Source organism: Mirounga leonina, unplaced genomic scaffold (assembly GCF_011800145.1).
Source record: "Mirounga leonina isolate KUSES-001 unplaced genomic scaffold, KU_Mleo_1.0 Mir_114, whole genome shotgun sequence".
Lineage (NCBI taxonomy): Eukaryota > Metazoa > Chordata > Mammalia > Carnivora > Phocidae > Mirounga > Mirounga leonina.
In genome coordinates this window covers 16,002,618-16,022,551 of record NW_023270265.1, presented here as the reverse complement: position 1 = coordinate 16,022,551, position 19,934 = coordinate 16,002,618, and the positions used below count along the sequence as shown (strand labels likewise).

The following is a 19,934-nucleotide window of genomic DNA, read 5'->3' as shown; positions in this document are numbered from 1 at the left end:
ATGATAGATACGGAAGATAGGCGGGAGTGAGGGCAGACAGCTGAATAGGCAGAGAAGTGAATGAGCTGTTGGTCAATGGCAGATACTCTCCCCACCATGAAAGATGCAGCTCAGCACAGCGACAATATTAATAAATGGTCTACTGTCCAATTTTGTTTCAGACTTTCCAGATGTCATGCTGGGAGTGGCTTTCAAATGTTACAGACACTGGATGTGCCATTTTTCCCTACCTAAATTCACTTAGTAAATAAATTAATTCATAAACAAACCCAGAACTGGCTATGAGCTTTGTACATGTACATTTCCTGGTAGCGTTGTAATTGATACAATCTTCTTGCGAAGCAATTTGCCAATATATACTAAAGCGGATACAAATATTTGTACCACTCTTAATACCTAACCTAAATATGAAAAAATTAACTACACATATGCTGTTCATCACAGCAGTATTTCTCATAACTCACCGGAAAGGCTAAGTAAATAATGACACACAGTTCTATGGAATATTATGAAGTAATTAAAAGTGGTGCTCAACAAAACTATAGAGCAACATAGAAAACATAGTCTAATATTAAATAAAATCAAGGACATAAAAATAATTCTTTGACGTAAGAACAATTACAAGAAAAATTCCTGGAATAAGCGATGATGGTGTTTATACATGGCACTGAGATTTGGAGTGATTATGTCAATCTTGCTTCTATTTTCCAAAACACTGTATGATGTGATCATATTACTTTATATAGAAAAGCACATAAAATAGGGCGCATGGGTGGCTCGGTCCATTAAGCATCCGACTCTTGATTTCGGCTCAGGTCATGATCTCAGGGTCCTGAGATCCAGCCCCATTTTGTACTCCGCCCTGGGTGTGGAACATGCTTAGAATTCTCTCTCTCCCTCTCTCTGAACCTGCCCCCTCTCTCTAAAAGAAAATACATTAAATAGATTTTAAAATGTTACCATTGAGAGCATAACCTTGAATGGTTGGAGAGGACAAATAGGCAGCCTGCAGGCCCAGGGTCAGGGAATGTGCAGAGAAGCCAGAAGCCAGAGGAATGTAGGTGAGCAAATATGCCTAGGCAATGCTGCCGGGCCCACGGGCAGGTCAGGTACCTGGAGGCCCAGTGGGCAAGAATCTCCAAGTGTCTGCGGGCGAACTTTGACACACCTGCTATTGGCTTGAAGCTCTTATTGTCACAGACCATAATCTTGTAGAACACTTGCCCCACCTTCAACGCTTCTGAGGGCTGGACATCTGCAGGCTGGACACGTCCATCAAACACAGAAACTGGCCTGCAAATGCCATTGAATCACATATTTGAAAATGGGGTGCTACGTCTCAATCCAGGTGACTTTGATTTCCAGAATCTTGGGAAGATAAATAAATACAACTGAATAAGAAGCAGTGTGAAGGTCATAGAGAGACTTGGGGGAGCTCTCCCAGCCTTCAGAACAACATCCAGGGAGACCATCCATTGTGTGTTTGTGGAAGGGGAGGGCAGGTTCTGCTTTCCCTTTTAGCTCCTTCTGAAAGTGATACTTTTGAGACTAAATGATCCTGAGAAGACTATACACTACATGGAACACAGATGGTTTTAGGTTCTTGATGATGTTTATGGACTCCTGTCTTTGAATATTTTCTCCTACTTCTCACCAGTGGGGAGGACTCTGACACGTTTTGTTTTAAAGGGAAGCTCTTTGCTGTGTGGGAAAAGTTGCAAATGGGCTCTCCTGGACAATCTTGAGTGGGTTGATGCTGCAGAATCCCCTGGGCTCAGCAAAGTGAATCAATGGAAGGCAAATCAGAGAGCCAAAATTCCTAATCAGGACCCCCTGCCTGAGGAGCATCAGGAGCTTGAGGTCTCTGGGAAGCCCATGCCAAAGACAAACTCTTAGCCATGGCTGCATTTTCCAAGGGAAACCTCTTACTCTGAAATGAGAGAAGCATTGGAAGCTCATTCAGGGGACATATGCCTGATACTGCCTGAACTTGAGAAGGAATGGAGAGAATATATTCACCATGACTTTCTTAGCCAGTCCAGGCTCCAAGAGCCTATTTCATTCAGTGTTAACTCAAGGCCTTTGCAAACAGAGATTTATGCTCCAAGTTACTGCTTCTGGAAGCAACATATCAAATCATATGCTAGTTCCTTCTCATCCTTCCTGTGCTCCTCAAAGACTTGTCTCCAGAAGTCAGGTATCAGTTTACCTACATTGCCTCTAAAATGGTTAATACATAAGCAAGGTCAAAGCGTGGATTATCAGCTCAGCTTAAAGCCCTGCAAGAGTCATCCTTACATCCTGCCTGCATGCCCCAGGTTTCCTACATCCCAACCAACCAGGCAACTCCTAACAAAGCCTCAGGGCAGGGGGACCACGATTTGTGTTTTAACTCTGAGTTTTCTTGAGGGCAGTGAGTGACTTTCCCCACTGTCCCCAGTGAAGTCCCCCGAACCCTTTTGGTTTTTTTCTAGGCTTGATCTTTCCAGCCTCTTAATCATTTCTGGGACCATTCCCAGCACTTTCTCTGGCTTCCCTAAATCCCTCCTAAAAGCTTTCCTTTTGTACTAAATAAAAGCAAATTCCTTGGACCCAGAAGTCTATAGCTTTGCATGGCCTGCAATTTTTCAAGAATGAAAAAAAATAATAATAATAAGACCAAAAAACTTCTTGGAGGAATGAGTCAGAGGCATTAAAGTAACTCCCCATGCAGTAGATTGTCTCCATGGGCTTGATACCTTGGCCCTGCTCTAGACATTTCACATCCTGAGAAAAGGTCTGAAATGTTACTGCCTTGGGACCCTGCCACAGTTTACAGAAAGCACCTTTGCCTTCAAAAGCTTCTGTGTTAATCAAAGGTGATTAAAACCAGGTCTCCGCCCAAGGCGTTCTTTCATAGCTCTGAACACGTAAGGAAAAGCAGAGATGATTATCTGGCTGGCTCAGCAGAGATTTGCTTCTTTCTATAAAAATATACATGCTGACAAAACAACAGCCGTAGATTTACGATTTGTCTGATTTGATCACCTTTCAGCACAGGAAAACCTGGCTTGTATACTCCATTAGAAGGGCCGCCATGGGAATAGTCAGGGAAGATGAGGCCCAGCCTGGGACCCAGACCAGAGATCAAGCTCAGATGTCACCATGAACATCACTTTCACGATCCAGCTTGAATGTTCTAGCCCCCCAGGCAGAACTGGCCCCCTCCTCTGTGCTTCTACAACACTTTGGTTGGCTCTCTTCTGGCACATCGTGGGGTCCATTGTGATATATGCATCTGTCCACCCCACCCAAGAGACCAAGAGTTCCTTGTATCTTCAGTGGGGGTCCATCATGCCTTTCCTGAATCACCAAGAAAACCAAGAGAGCTTTGTTTTCTCTCAAAGAGATGTAAAATGGTAAGAACAGGTATCTTTATTTCCATCCAAACACAGCAAGGCTCATCCAGGCTACTGACAAGGCAGTTAATTATAAGACAGGTTCAAAGGCACCTTTCTTCATAGGCGGAGTTCAACCAAAGAAGTCCGAATTCATGGAGATGGAAGACACTGGAAGCTGGAGAGGCAAGGAGATGCTCATGCCTGGCACCTTCAACCATCCAGGAACACCCACCCCTCTTCCCAGAGAGGTCTTAGGAAAGGATGCTTTCAAACTTACCAGAAATGTGAACATTAAAACAATGAGATGTTATTTTCACTCTATAAAACCAACAGTTTTTTTAAGTAATAAACAATTTTGATAAGGTCAAGTTCTGATGGTTACTCAGAACTTTGTTTGTATTGGGGGAGGGGGGTATATTGGTACACATTTTCCAAAAATCAGAATATATTCAAGGATGGTAGTCAGAGATATAAACAAAAATATATGCTTTAATATAGTCATTGAAGATTTACTTTTTAAATAAGAAATTGAAAATAAGTTCAACTGTGCCATAAATGTAATGATGCATTCATGTATATTAAGCTACATAGCAATAACAAGTAAATGTAGAGATTTCAGTAGCTAAACACAGTGAAGGCTTGCTTCTCACTGAAAGTTTGGTGTAGGTTGGGCATCTCCAGGCAGCTTTCCCCCAAGCAGTGACTCTCAGATCGAGGCTGTTTCCATCTGCCACCTGCCATCCGCCATCACTGATAAGCCTAGAGCGCTATGCCAGGCATAGGAGTGGCATCCTCACTTCTGCCCACATCCTATTGTTCAGAACTCAACCTGTTGGTCCAATCACACTGCAAAGGAGATCTGGAAACACAGATTGCCCAAGTGCCCAGGGGGAGGAAATGGCATGGAGAACCCACGCACAACTGCCACAAATCACTAAGTAGAACATGGCACCTTCAGAAGAGGGAGCATCATGCAGCCATTAAAAACATATTCTCGAAGAGCCTGTAATGAGAGGTGAACATTCTCACAACATGATGGTAAACTAAAGGGAAGTTGTGACATAAATATAGACAGTGAATTATCCCAATAGCATGCATACATGGACCCGGACAAGTGTGTCCACACTTACCACCGCCATGTTAACACGGTTATTTCTATGTTGAAGTAGTTGTTTTCTTCATTCTTTTTCAACTTTTGCCTAATTTCTTTTTAAGAAGCACACATCATTCTGAAAAATAAAATAAAAAATAAGTAAGAGTTATTGATTCAAGTGTAATTAATACTTATACTACATATAACACATGTAACAAGTAATAATAGTAAAGTGACTTTGAGGCAGGTAAAAGACCTGTAAATATAGTTATGCCAATTCTTAGACAAGGATTGGGGAACTTTTCAAAGTATTCCTCCAGCCCCCTGAGAACCACTGCTGAATTGAGTTGTTACTGATAGGAATATTATGTTAAGGGAGCAGAATTTTTTCAGAATGAACTGATAATATGATATCCTGGCAAAAGAACCAGGTTTGGAGCTGGAAGATGTGGGCTATTTTTCATACTTTCAAACATATTCTGGCTCCTGGGAGAGAAAAACCTTCACCTCTCAAAGCCTAAGTGTTTTCTCCAAGGTTGTCCTGAATATACAAAACATTGTTTCCAAAATGTGTTCCAAAATGAAAGGAATCCATAATTCAGGGACAAGCTGGATTAAGTCAGGATAACTGACATCTTTACTGCCGGGCTCACTGAGCTCCAAATACACTGATGTGCTTTCTAGGTCTCCGAGTAGCAGATAATAATTACTTGGTGAAGGAGCACTTTTTCTAGGAATATCATGGAACTAGACCTCTGATAAACACTGTGGGAAAATGTTCATTTACTGAGATACTGAGGTTAAAAGTATATAACTATAATCTATTAGCTCTTGTAAGGATTTGTTATTTTCCATTGTTAATTTTCCATTCTTTCCATTTGTAGAACAAAAAGTCATACAGCAGGGTCTCAGCTCCACCCTGGGCTGTGTTTGTTCCATGATTCAGCCGTGGCACATCTGGAGGACTACAGAGAAGGACTGTCAAGGACTGTCTCTAAGAAGAATCAAGGAGCATCTTGGTTCCTCATCCTAAGGAAAAGACAATGGAAATCGACTCAGAATGATTCAGGGACTTGGCAAAAAGGCCATGTCCCGACTGAATGCGGGAGGTGTGAGCAACACTGATTCCAGCCGATCAACACGATGGAACATATCACAGGCCCCAGGAGAGATGTGCAGGCTCAAGAGAGACAGGAAAAGACAGACGCCACACAGCAGTCCAGAAAACGCACAGGTATCCCAGAACCATGGGGAAAGAGATGAAGGGGACTGGAGCTCCTGCAAAGTGGGAAGGGCAGAACCTTTACATCACTCCTACTGTGTGACCCTAGAAACACAAGTGAGAGTCAGAGTTCTCAACAGTAAGTATATGTATAAGTTCACACGGAGGTGTCTAATACAGCACCTGGGACACACAATCTACAGAATCAAATGACAACAAGGATCAGGCAGGCAATTTAGAAATATAATGAGTGAAGCAGGTGGATATAACAATAAGGGTTGGGGGGAACAGTGGCAATTTGGAAAGCACTTGCCCCGTTCATGAAGAGAACATCAATCACCTTCAGCAAATTATTGCCATGCAAGTATTTGGACCCATTGATGTAAGTCTTCAAGTTGTTCTAGAAAAGCCATAAATCCAGGTTTTTAAAATAAGATGTATCAATGACCAGTTGTACCCTGAATTTTACAACTTGCTAACAGGAGTTTCCACTTGCTCAGACAGCTGAGTCATCTTTTACTCCTCTGTTTTACCCTCCACATAGTGGATCAGCGTGACCTCTCATTTCTATTTCCAAACTACATCCAGCACCTGATCACCTATCTTCACCTCCTCCCTGGTCCAGACACCACCACCTTTCCCTGGATTTCTGCAGTAGCTTCCTAACTGGTGTCCCTGCTTCTGTCTCCGGCCATCTGCTCCACACTCCACACAGCAGCCAGAGTAAACTTGTTAAAACAAAAACCCACATGGCATTCCTCATTCAATGGTTCCTCATTAGATGCAGGATAAAAGTTGAAATCCTTACATTTTCTTGTAAGATGTACATGACCAGCCAGCCCTTGCCACTCAGTCCCCAAACCCCATCCCATCACCTCTCTCCCTTCTGTCCTACCACTCTGCTCACTGCTCACTTGGCCCCACTCACAGTGGTCTCCTTGCTGACATCCCAAGAATGCTCCTAGCTCAAGGGGTTGGCACTGGCTGTTTCCCCTGTATACTCTTCACCCAGCTATCCATCAGACTTTCTGTCTCACCTCCTTCTGTTTTTTGCTCAAATAGTGAGCAGTGAGCCCCTTCCCCAGTTCTCCTTATCTCTTTTCCCTGATTGCTCTTCTCTCTAACATTCACTACCACCTGACACATTACATTTTCCTCATTTATGTCTTTATACTATGTCTTCCAAAATTAGAACACAAGTCTTCATGAGGAAAGGAGTTTGGTCTGTGTTCTTCATTGCTGCATTTCTAGCCCTTGGGAGCTTTAAAAAAAAGTTGTGGAAGGAAGGTAGGGAGAAAGAAGAATGAGCAAATATGGTATGCTGAGTCATTGAATTAGAACCCATAAAATGATTCCAAGGATAAAGTTCTGGTCATGGACAAAGCACAGTGTGAGACTGAGCTCAGAGGGGAAGGACCAGGCAGAAGGAAAATGGTATTTTCTTGGTGTGAAACTGCCTTGTTCTCATCCCTCCAATATGAGAATCTCCCATCAAAGCTCTGTGAGTAGCCATCTAGCACCAAAAGGCCAGTGATCTCCTGGGTTTGGAGGAAAGTGCTCTGGGCAGGGGGCCAGGAGACCCTGAGCCAGTCATTTTCCTGGGAGATTTTCCTACTGTGAAATAGGAAGGCTTATCTCTCTCAAGTTTCTTAGAGCTCTGCTACCATAGACATTAAGATTCTAAAATTCTTCAGCAACTTAATTTTATATGTATAAGTGAGATATTTCTATTTGGAAGAAGGACTCCATGGAGATGAAGCAGATTCACTGCATTAAAGACACACTTTGGTAGTACTCTCTTGTGTGTTAGCATCCAACGGGAAAATGATCACTGTGTCAGACCAATAGGACAGATTCATGGATCCCTGGTCAAAGCTGGGATACATTTCCATGTGATTTCTTAATTAATCAGGGATCGCTGACAACAAATCCTCCGGGAGACACTGAGGCATAGAAAGATTCAGCAAGTGTTCAGTCAGATGGGGTACACACACAGCTAATTCAACCTCCTGCATCTGACCTCACTTGAGTAAACACTTGGACTCATGAGGCACAGCCTTCTAGAGGTGGTGCTGCTTCAGAAAAAATAAAATTAGAAATTGCCACAAATCAAAAATTAAAAAAATAATAATAAAGAACAAATAAATAAATATAAAAATTGCCACAACTCTTTGTTTTTCTTCACCAACTATGGTCTCAATATAAGGGGCCTTTGGAAGACAGCAGGAATGACAGACAAGTACCAAGTGGAGACAATTAACTCAATGTCCTATCAGCCCAGGTGGCTCCAGGCCCAGGCACTCCATCTCCATCCACCAAACCATTATGATGGATAAGGGAAGCCTGTCCTCAAAAGACAGACACTTGAAATTCTTTGAGATTCTAGGTCATGCCCTCGTGTCACCTTTTAAGAAGAACCAGCTTGAGGCCAAAGGGCCTTCTTTGAAATTATGTTCCTTACCCAAAGGGCACTCTCCAGGATCCCTTTGGGCTGTGACCAGAGGGTTCATTTAATATGGAACAGAATTAGATGACCATAGTGTGAGGTTTGAGTGCTGTCATTGCTCTAACTTACAGGGATTGACATCTTGCCCAGAGAAGACATCTAGCTATATTCAGATGTCCCTACAGTTAACATGGTTCACCTCCTCTGCTAGCCTCTGCAACTTAACTTTATGATGTTCTTTCGGAGAGGCATAGCATGTGGACCTCCCCCAAAAACCTGACTGAGAAGCCACAACTTCTGTGTCCCAAGATGAAACTGCCCCAGGATCTCAGAAGAATCACAGAAGAGCAATAGAACACTGCACTTATTAGCCATGGACCACTTAAGATAAAAAACCATTCTAAGTTCAGTGGAGATGCATAATAGAATATCCAAGTAAGAGGGACTACAGCGCAAGAAAGAGAAACAAAATTTTACCTAATTAATCAACAAACTAAAGAAAAACAATCACCACAAAGTACAAAATAGTAAACAAAATGGAAGAAATTAATTGCTCTGTATCAGTATTTGAAATCATTGTGAGTGAGCTGCCTTTCTTTATCTAAATATAAAGATATGGGATGATATAAAATTAAAATTGAGTAGTAAACTGCCTAGAAGAAATACATGAAAAACAAAATAACAAAAAACAAAAAACAAACCCAAAATGACAGAGAACTACTTTCACAAAGATGGAGTAGATATATTTATACCTATTCCTCCTGCTGAGTACAGCCTGAAAACCTAGACATTATAAAACAAACATAAGACTAAAAAGTAAAGAGAAAAAGGAAGACTGGCTAGGGACCCTAGAACCCAAAGAATGATATGATGGTGAGCTCTTTGGGTTTTCTTTTGGCCTCATATATCCCAGCCTGGGTGCTAGAGAAGGTAGCAACCTGGAAATCCAGTAGGTACAGACAAAAATAGCCTGTTTCCTGTAGCCGAAGGACCAGAATTGGGGCAGCCTCACAAGACAGAAAAGTATGTGATAATAGCCATTCTACTCTAGCCAAACACCACAGAGAATGCTGCAGCTCCCCCCCCCCCTGCTTCATCCCCACCAGCAAAGGTTGAGTGGGAGCCTAACTTCCTCTCTCACTGGGGTAGAATAAGTTTCCCCCCAAACCTCTCCAAAATGGTGGCAAAGTAGAGCAGCCTGGAATTTCATCTTCACTGAGCAGTATGAGCCCCTCCCCACTCCCCATGTCAGTGGACACCCCTCAGGAGACTTAACTTCAATGCCCACACAGCAGTATTGAAGTACCTTGCCCACTCATGGCTGGGATGGTGTCAGAGGAGTCTTGCAAAAACACAAGATTTAACAAATATCTAGAGTCTCATAACATAATAGCTGAAGTGCTCAGGATTCAAATATACCAATATCTGAGAGACCTCAACTTGAGTGAGAAAAGACAATAAACACTAACATCAAAATGACACAGAAGTTGGAATACTCTGACAAGAATTTCAGAGACGCCGTCATAAAAATGCTCCAAATAACAAGCACAAAGAAATTTGAAACAAATGAAAAAAAAATTTAAGTTTCAGAAAAAAAACCAAAGATATAAAAAACAAAATGGAAATCTTACTACTAAAAAATACAAAAACAGAAATGAAAATGCAATAGATGGTCTCAAACAGCAAAATGCAAAATATAGAGGAGAAAAATCAGTGAAATTATTCACTGTGAACAACAGAAAGAAAATACATTAAAAAAATATGGAAAGGGATTCAGGGGCATGTGGGATTATAACTAAAGAGCTTATATTTATGTCACTAGGGTCCCAGAAAGAGAGGAGAAAAGGGGTGGGCCTGAAAAATTATTTCCCAAAAAATGGCAGAAAATTTCCCAAATTTGGAGAAAAGCATATACAGTTACATATTCAAGAAGCTGAGCAAGCCTCAAACAGAATAAAACCAAAGAAATCCACAATATCATAGTGAAATTTCTGAAAACCAAAAACAAAGGAAAAGTTCTAAGAGCAGCCAGAGAGAAAGGATCAGTTAGCGGTAGAAGAAAATGCAATTCAAATGAGTAGTGGGTTTCTCATCAGAAACTATCAAGGCCAGAAGAAAGTGGCACATTTTCCAAGTACTGAAAGGAAAGAACTATGAATTCTGAGTTGTGAAATGTGAAAATATCCTTCAGGAAAAAGGGGAAATCAAGATATCCTCAGATAAAGGAAAACTATGAGAATATGTCACCAGCAGACATTTCATAAAAGAATGACAATAAATTTCACTAAACACAAAGAAAATGATAAAAGAAGGAATATAGGAACATCAGGAAGAAAAAACAGAAAGAACAAAAATACGAGTAAGCAAAATAGACTTTCCTTCTCCTCTTTAATTTACTAAATTATGATTGACAAAGCAAAATTTGTAGTGATCTATTTAATGCAGTTCTCAATGTATGTAAAGGCCATAAAGAGAAGAAAAGTCTCTATACTTCACTCAAACTACTAAAATTTTAACATCGAGACTGAAAAGTTATGTGGGTATAATACCCAAGCAATCACTAAAAAAAACTATTATATATGAGAAGATATACAAAAAAGCACCATGGAGGTCAAACTGGGATTTTTTAAATGTTCACGTCACCTACAGGAAGTAAATACAAAGAAAAACAAAAAGTAGAACTATCAGAAAACAAAAAATAAAATGACAAACCTAAGCCCTAACATATTAATAATTATTATAAATACAAATGGTCTAACACACTCTCAATAATCAATCAATCAATCCTAGAATAAGTGAGTTCAGCAAGGTCAAAAGAAAAAAGATTAACACACAAAAATCAACTGTATTTCTATATGCTGGCAATGAACATGTGGAAACCAAAATCACAAATACAAAACACTTTACAATAGCCCCTCCCTAAAATAAGACACTTTGATGTGAATCTAACAAAACATGTGCAGGACTTGTATTCTGAAAACTATAAGACACAAATGAAAGAAATAAAAGTTGATCTAAATAAATGGAGAGACACAATGTGTTCACGGATTGAGAGACTCATAATAAAGACATCAATTCTCGCCAAATTGCCAAGCAAGGTTAATGAAATTCCTATCAAAATTCCAGCAAGAATTTTTGTAGCTACAAACAAACATATTTAAAAATGTATAAGAAATGGAAAGGAACTAAAATAACTAAAATAATTTTAAAAACAAAGAATAGAGTGGGAAAATTTATATATGATAGAGTTTTATTAGTCAAGACTATGTTGTATTTTCAGAGGGATAGACACAGAGATCAGTGGAACAGGATAAAAAGCCAAAAGACAGGCTCACAGAATAGAGTAACACATTTTTGACAAAACTGAAAAGCAGTTCAATGGAGGGAGGAGAGTCTATCACAAATGCTGCTAGAGTAATTGGACAGCCACAGGCAAAAAAAATGAACCTCAACTTAACCTCACTCCTTACACAAATTTAACTCAAAATGCATTATAGATTTTTTTTAAAAAAGATTTTATTTATTTATTTGACAGAGAGAAAGATACACAGCGAGAGAGGGAACACCAGCAGGGGCAGAGGGAAAGGGAGAAGCAGGCTTCCAACAGAGCTGGGAGCCTGATGTGGGGCTCGATCCCAGCACCCTGGGACCATGACCTGAGCGGAAGGCAGACACTTAACGACTGAGACACCCAGGTGCCCCAAAAAACATCATAGATTTAAATGAAAATCTAAAACCATAAAACATTTAGAAGGTAACCTAGGAAAAAGATCAGTGTCTAGAGTTTGGTGAAGACCTCAGACCTGAACCGAAAGCATGATCCAAAAAAGAAAAAAAAAATCAATAAACTCGACTTCATCAAAACTAAATATTTTTGCTCTGTGAAAGAAAGACTCTGTTAAGAGGATGAAAAGACAAGTGACAGATTTGGAGACAGTATTTCCAAACCACGTATCTGGCAAAAGCTTCTTTCTAGAATTTATAAAGAATTCTGAAAACTCAACAGTAATAATAATTTTTAAAATTCCAGTTAGGAACTGGTCAAAAGACAAGATATTTAAAAAACTAAACACACCCTTACCACATAACACAGTCGTTTTATTACTCCCAGGCATTTATCCCAATGAAATGAAAACTGATGTCCACACAAAAACCATACATAATTGTCCAATAGCAGCTTTATTTGGAATAGTCAAAAACTGGAAACAACCCAAATGTCCTTTAACCAGTGAAGGGTCAAACAAACTGTGGAACACCCATTCCATGGAACACTACTCAGAAAAAAAAAAAAAAAATGAACTATTGATACACAGACAATGCAGATGGATCTCAAGGGCATTGTGAAATAAAATGAGCCCCCCAAAATGCATATGCTGTATGATTCCATTTATTTTTTTTTTAAGATTTTATTTATTTGACAGAGAGAGACACAGCAAGAGAGGGAACACAAGCAGGGGGAGTGGGAGAGGGAGAAGCAGGCTTCCCGATGAGCAGGGAGCCCGATGTGGGGCTCGATCCCAGGACCCCGGGATCATGACCTGAGCCGAAGGCAGACGCTTAACGACTGAGCCACCCAGGGGCCCCATGATTCCATTTATATAACATTACTGAAATAACAAAAGTATAGAAATGGAAAAATAGTGGTTGCTAGAGGTTAGAAATGGTGGGGTAGAGGGGAGTAGATGACAAGAGAGGTTCAGCATGAGGGTGATGTTGGTGGTGATGAACTAGGTCTGTATCTTGAATGATCTGGTGGTTCCATGAATTTACACATGTGATGAAATGGCATAGAACTCTACACACATGTTGTACCAAAGTCAATTTCTTGATCCTGATTAGGTTAAGGTGTAACTATTATGGGACACTGGATGAAGGGTTCAAAGAACCTAACTGTATTATCTTTGCAACTTCCAGTGAATTTATACTTATTTCAAAATAAAAAGTTTAAAAAATGCACAAAATAAGGACACCTGGGTGGCTCAGTCAGTTAAGCATCAGCCTTCGGCTCAGGTCATGATCCTGGAGTCCTAGGATCAAGTCCTGCATGGGGCTCCCTGCTCGGGGAGGAGCCTGCTTCTCTCTCTGCCTATGGCTTCCCCCTGCTTATGCTCTGTCCCTCTCTCTCTCTCTCTCTAATAAAATAAATAAATAAATAAATCTTTTAAAAAATGCACAAAATAAAAAACATAATAGAGATGGGATGAAAATGAGGGATGGGCAATAATAAGTAGACTTTAACACAAAAGAAACAAGGTTGGTCTATATCGAAACTAGATAAAGTGAAATTCAAGGGCAAAAACTTTAAATTGAGACAGTTAATGATAAAGCACCAATAATAAAAGATATGCTCCATAATGTGTTCCTGTCATTAACCTTTTCATACCAAACAACCCAGAAGTAAAATAAGTAAATAAAACTAAACTTTATGGAAACACTTTTAAAGCCTTTAAAAAGCAGTTCAATCAGAGCAGAAGATTTTTAATCTATTTCTTTCAGTCCAGATATAGAAGACTTTAATAATATAATCAAAGAACTTGACTTTGTGAATATATAAAAAGGTATCTGCTATAGCCCTAAGGGAATTATTTTTTTCTTATTCCATATTTTCATATTTATAAAAGCAAACCATGTAATGAATTACAAATACTCAGTGATTTTCCAGAAGCAGGGATGCACAAGTGTGTTTATAATCATTATTCAGTAAAACCAAATACTACCAAAAGATGATAAAAATATCCATTTGAAAATTTAAAGAGGAAATTATGTATAGGATAGATTACCTATAATGCAATGAAAAGGAAACTCTTCCATATCAATACCTGAGTTCTACATCTAAAAGCATATTCAAAGACACTGCTTGGCTTTGGATATTTTTATAGTATTAAAAGGCTAACTAAAAACAACTGAACCAACTGAAATTCTGTATTGGTATAAACAAAATCTGGAAGGGAACACACAAAACTCTAACAATTGTGTCTGTGGAGGAAGCTGAGACTGAAACCGATAGTTGAGGAAAACTTTAGCTAATCTATAATGTTTGAAGTTCAACCCCGGCTGCACCCATTATTTATGCAAAAATCCATAGTTTTTTTTTTAATAAGAAAAAAGTGATTAATAAATATATTGCACACCTAATTTGGGAATTCAAAAATAAAGGACTAAACAAAAACTTAGAATATATCGCTTCTCGGCCTTTTGGCTAAGATCAAGTGTAAAAACTTAGAATACATAATATTAGAAAGAATATATAAACTTAGAGAGAATATATATTATATAAATATATAAAGAATATATCAAGCCATGGGTGATATTAACATGATCATAAGAGAATATCAAGTACAGATGAAATCAATCATGGTCATATTGAAAGCAATAGCAGTAGAGCCTAATGTGTCTCCTTCGTCCCCGTCCATGTTCACAGTTTTCCTTGACTCCAATAACTTTAGGACCCGTGTAGACAAACAAGGGAGCTGCAGAGCAGTAGGAAGAGTAGGGTTGAGTTTGGATAGTTCTACCTGGCTGCAAAGCCCAGCTCCAACACTTAGCAGTTTTGTGGCCTGTACAAGTCACGTAAGCTCCCTTAGCTGCGATTTGTTTTGTTTTCTTTCATTAGGATAAGAATAAGAACACCTTGCAGAGTGGCTATGAAAATGAACTGTAACCATTTATAAAAAATCATAGGGCATATATGTGCACACACATACACAAACAAATCCATACATACATGTATGGATAGCTAGATTGATGGATAGTAAGACAGACAGACCTATATCTGTCTTTCTTTCTTTCTCTAGACCTGTATTCACACACTTAAAAACATACATGAAATGTGGGTTCTAGAATATTAATTGTGATTATCTTAGGATGGTGTGAATTCTGGTGTTTACTTTCTTTGTAGAAGAAAAGAGAACAGAGTTGTCTGGTTGTCCCCGTGTCCTCCAGGCAAAACTTCCTGATCTCCCTCAGGCTCCCAGGAAGTTGTCAGTTGTCCTAAAGCTACTTAAGGGTGGGAGACACTCTAGAGACAGACGAGTATACTTTTTGTTGAGGCTACTTGAGTGACACTCAGAACTTTGCCTGAGAAATGATGCATTTTATTTTCCTACAGGTGGGCCATGTCGGAGGCATTCATACTGCACTTTCTGAATACCTGGAAGGCAATCTGGGACTGCAGCCTAGTCAGGCAAACAGCTGGCTGGGTGCCAGTTGCCCCAGGGTATTCTTAGAACCTCTGACTGGGTCCTCAGGGCCTGGTATCCCTTATGGCCCAGAACCAGAAAGGCTGGACGGCCTTCCCAGTCCCTATACCAGTACAGTCCAGGGGTTATGCACAAGCCAAGAGAAGGGGGTCAGGCACAAGGCAGCTAAGATCGGGTCCCTTTCGACTTTAAAAGAAAATCCAACTGTCTTTCTGCAGGTCCCTAAGAAGTGGGAAAACCCCAGAGACCTTCACTGACACAATCAATACATTACCTAAAAGTCGGTTGTCAATCCAACGCTTTCGTATCAAACCATGTTCAATGGAGTACAAGTATCTCACAAAGAATATACTGATTGTTTGAGGAGACTACAGTGAATTTAGCAAGCAGATTATCTGCAGAGAAGAAATGGAACCTCTCTGGAAGGGAAATGGGGGTACAGAATGTATGGCAGGAGACGGGGGGTTGGTTTTCTGGAACACAGACCACAAGGCAATCAGAATCAGCCAGCCCCTCAGTAACCAGGAACTGGGTGATCGCATGGAATGAGGAATGAGATAACACCTGCAAGAAAATGTGCACTTACAAGCCTGAACCCTCTATTAGTGTGGGGGTGATTATTCCTCAAAGACTGTGTGTGTGTGTGTGTGTGTGTGTAAACATGTGCGCACACACCCACTATATACATATAATTTTTTGACTCATTTTTTTCCACTTAATAGTAGATTTTGACCATCCTTCCCATTGCAAAGATACAGACCTAGCTCATCCTGCCTCAACTTCTAGGATAATTAGGAGTTCACTGCATGGCTGTGTCATTGGGTTGGTATTTCCTGGTTTATGGTACAGATGGGAGTCACTGGAGGTTCCCTGTGCCCCTGGTCACTCAGGCTCAGAGCCTGCAGGCACACCTTCCTTCTCCTCCGCTCCCGGGCTGAGTAAAGGGAAGCTGAGCAGGTCATTAGCGGGGTCCCCAAGGTCCTTCCTTCCAACCCTGCTTTCTGCATGGCCCCCAGCACTCCCAGCCCTGATACTCTAAACTGGGTGGTCCTTCCCTCCCAGTGCTGAATCCTGGAAATCTGGAAATTACTGGTTCCAATGCCATCAGCTTCCTATCACTCCAAACTTCCTTTGTATCTCGGGACTATTCATGGCACCATTTTCAGTCCTCCAATCCATTTGCAGACTTTTCTCAATTTCTTCATTTCAAAGGTCAACATATGGACTTAACTCACCATTGTGAAACCAGAAAATATGCATCCTTAAAGCAAGATGGGAAGACGGAAGCGCTTATTCAAAGATTCATACCCTCAGGGCACCTGGGTGGCTCAGTCAGGTGAGCGACAGACTCTTGATTGCGGCTCAAGTCATGATGTCGGAGCTCAGCGTGGGGTCTGCTTGAGATTCTCTCTCTCTCTCAAAATAAATAAATAAAATCTTTAAAAAAGAAAAAAAGACTCACACTCATGACAGACCATAATATAACTGGAGAATCATAAGGACTGGGGTAGCAGAAAGAGCAGAGGGTAGAAGTGGGAACATTCTTACAAGTATTTTCAGAGTGCCTTCTGGGCACCACGGTTCCGCCAAGTGGCAGGGGACGAAGGGAGAGGGACAACCAGATGCCAGAAGGTGCAAGAGTTTGCATGGCCCATTTCTTCTGTGGTGTTAGGGTCTCCTGGAGAACCGTCTATGAGTGGCCCTAGTCACACGACAATCAGTGTCCCTGACCCGAGCTTGCCGTGCCGTGGGCAGCAGGCGCCACGCTGGTCCGCCTTTAAGGGGCAGGAAGAGTAGCCACATAAGGGAAGCACCTGGCCAGAAGAAAAAGCCCTGACAAGCACAAAATTCCAGTAAGACCCAATTTTTAAATAAAGTTATCAGATCAGAAATCCAAACAGTGAGCACTTAAGAACAGGGAGGTGCATAAAATAAGAAAGTGCTGTACTCGGCACTTTTTCGGATGGGTGAGAGTTATGACCATTGTGCTTTTAGTGCCTGGGAAGGGTTATAAATAGCCATGGAGAAGGGATTTTCCCATATGCTCTTTCAAATATGCACACACACACACACACACATTTTAACACCGTGTTGTATTTTTCAGATAGTTTCAAATTTAAAACAAATGAATGACTCAGATGGAGATAATCGAATGTGCCAAGTTTTAACCCGCAATGAGTTACACCAAAGGAGCTAAAAGCATGAATGTGTGAAGCAGTCTCTGGACACAAACCAGGACTCTGACCCTTGGAGAAGAGAGGGTTCCCATGGAGAAAGCTTGTTGCACTAATTGCACAGAGCACCTGGCCACAGGATTATGAATACTGACCTTTCCTGGCATGCCCAGATGGATCCTTCCATGGGCAGCGCCGAGTGCCCAGCAGTGGAGAGAAAGGGCTCTGGAAAGTCAGCAGAGCATTCTTTTGTTTCGGTCTAAACCACAGACAAGGAAAATCAGAATTTTCTCTTTGGACTCAGGGCCCCCCATCTTCTTTTCCAGTAAAAAAATATATATATATCAAACTGAGAGGTATTTCAGGATTCTACAGTCATGATGTCTTGACTGCCTACAAATGATTAGCTCTTGTCCTGGCAGTGATCAAAGGAAATCTGTTTCTGAACAATGCTGCCACATGAACAGAATCAAGAAGAAAGATCTGGAAAAGGTGTTCTCCTACCCAGGGGCTGCAACACATGCTCAGAGGGCACTTGCATCAGGATGAACAATAGAAATATGCATTTCTCCATCCATTTGTTTATTTCTTCTTCATTCAATAGCTATTTACTGAGCGTGTTGGGCACTAAGGGCTAGGGAAGGGACAAAAATGAATGCATTTCACAAATATATGTTGAACACTTACGATGTGCCCGGCTCTGTATCAGGGGCTGGGGATCAGTGATGAGTAAGACCAGCCAGCTCCCTTACCTTATGGAGCCTGCCTTTTGCTGGGGAAAGACAGACAATGGGCAAACAAACACATAACTAAGCAAGATAATGACTAGGAAGGAAGTAATGACCAAGAAGGGCAAAGAGGTAGACATTTGGGAGAGGCCAATTTGAAAAGAATGGTATTGCCACTAAAACTTGAAGGTTAAGGGCGCCTGGGTGGCTCAGTCATTAAGCGTCTGCCTTCAGCTCAGGTCATGATCCCAGGGTCCTGGGATCAAGTCCCACATCGGGCTCCCTGCTCCTTGGGAGCCTGCTTCTCCCTCTGCCTCTCTCTCTCTCTCTGTCTCTCATGAATAAATAAATAAAATCTTTAAATAAAAAAAAAAAAACTTGAAGGTTAACAAGGCAGTAGTTACATAAAGAGCCAGGATGAGCATTTCAGCCTAGGGAACAGTGGAAAGTGGGAAAGGTCACGGTGTGTTCGCAGCACTTAAGGGACCCACATACTGATCTCTTCCATGTTATTCAGATACCAGATTCAGCAGCAGTAGAGTAATTTATGGCACGAGGGGCATCGAAAAATGAATATAACTTTTCCAGGAGAAGATGGAGGCGTCCATGCCCTTCCTGGCAGATGAGGGTACAGATCCAGTGGTGGTAATGTTCCAAGGCCCCAGGGTCCATTCCTCTGGGGTTGATAAAGTTAGGACACGAAGGAATGAAAAGCACTGCTGTGTTGCAATAGTTAGAATGGATTCGACAAGCAAGGGACTTCCTACAATGGAGAACAACTGTTGCATTACCTTGCAGCAAATGAAGAAAGTGCTAGAATTTATTCAATTACCAAAACATAGCCCCATTTATGGTGACATTTAGAATTCTAGTTCTACTGAGTTTTACACTGTTTATGGTTCTATGCCTGCCAAAGGAATGATTTTCAACTTGAAATGTGATCCTGTATATGACCGTGGAGCTGGTGTTCTAATGTCTAACTTATTTAGTCCTCATGGCCATATATTAAGGCTAGCTGGGTTTCAAAACCTGGCGAACAAATGCAATCATGGAATGTTAAAAAATACAAACCTATTTCTAAACCAGCAGCCTCTGATCCTACATATTTTGCTTGGTGCCCAGATGGGGAGCACATTTTAACTGCCATGCATGCTCCCAGGTTGGGTACAAGCTTTGGCATTAATAATGGGTACAAACTTTGGCATTATTCCAGCCCTATCCTGGCAGCCATTTTTTTGGATAAGCTATTTCCAGCAAAAACATATCTTACTAAGCAATTAAAAGCGAAGTACCCAACGAAGAATCTAAATTTGCAGTGGTTGGTAGACTCTCAGCTTAAGAAATAAACCAATCACCAATTCCAAGCTCTCAGAGAAGACACCACTGCTGAATTAGAAATCACAACCAGGAAATGATAAGCTATTATCAAAAGCAGCTCTTAAAAATCAAAGGCAAGGGCGCCTGGGTGGCTCAGTTGGTTAAGCGACTGCCTTCGGCTCAGGTCATGATCCTGGAGTCCCGGGATCGAGTCCCGCATCGGGGTCCCTGCTCGGCGGGGAGTCTGCTTCTCCCTCTGACCCTCCCCCCTCTCATGTGCTTTCTCTCTCTCATTCTCTCTCTCTCAAATAAATAAATAAAATCTTTTAAATAAATAAATAAATAAATAAATAAATAAATAAATAAATAAATAAA

General features: G+C 40.9%; 1 pseudogene; it reads left to right on the top strand.

Annotated features, from left to right (window-relative positions):
* Nucleotides 1-18,836: 18,836 nt before the first annotated feature.
* The window catches only part of LOC117998364, a 21,851-nt pseudogene continuing 20,753 nt past the window's right edge, over nucleotides 18,837-19,934 (top strand).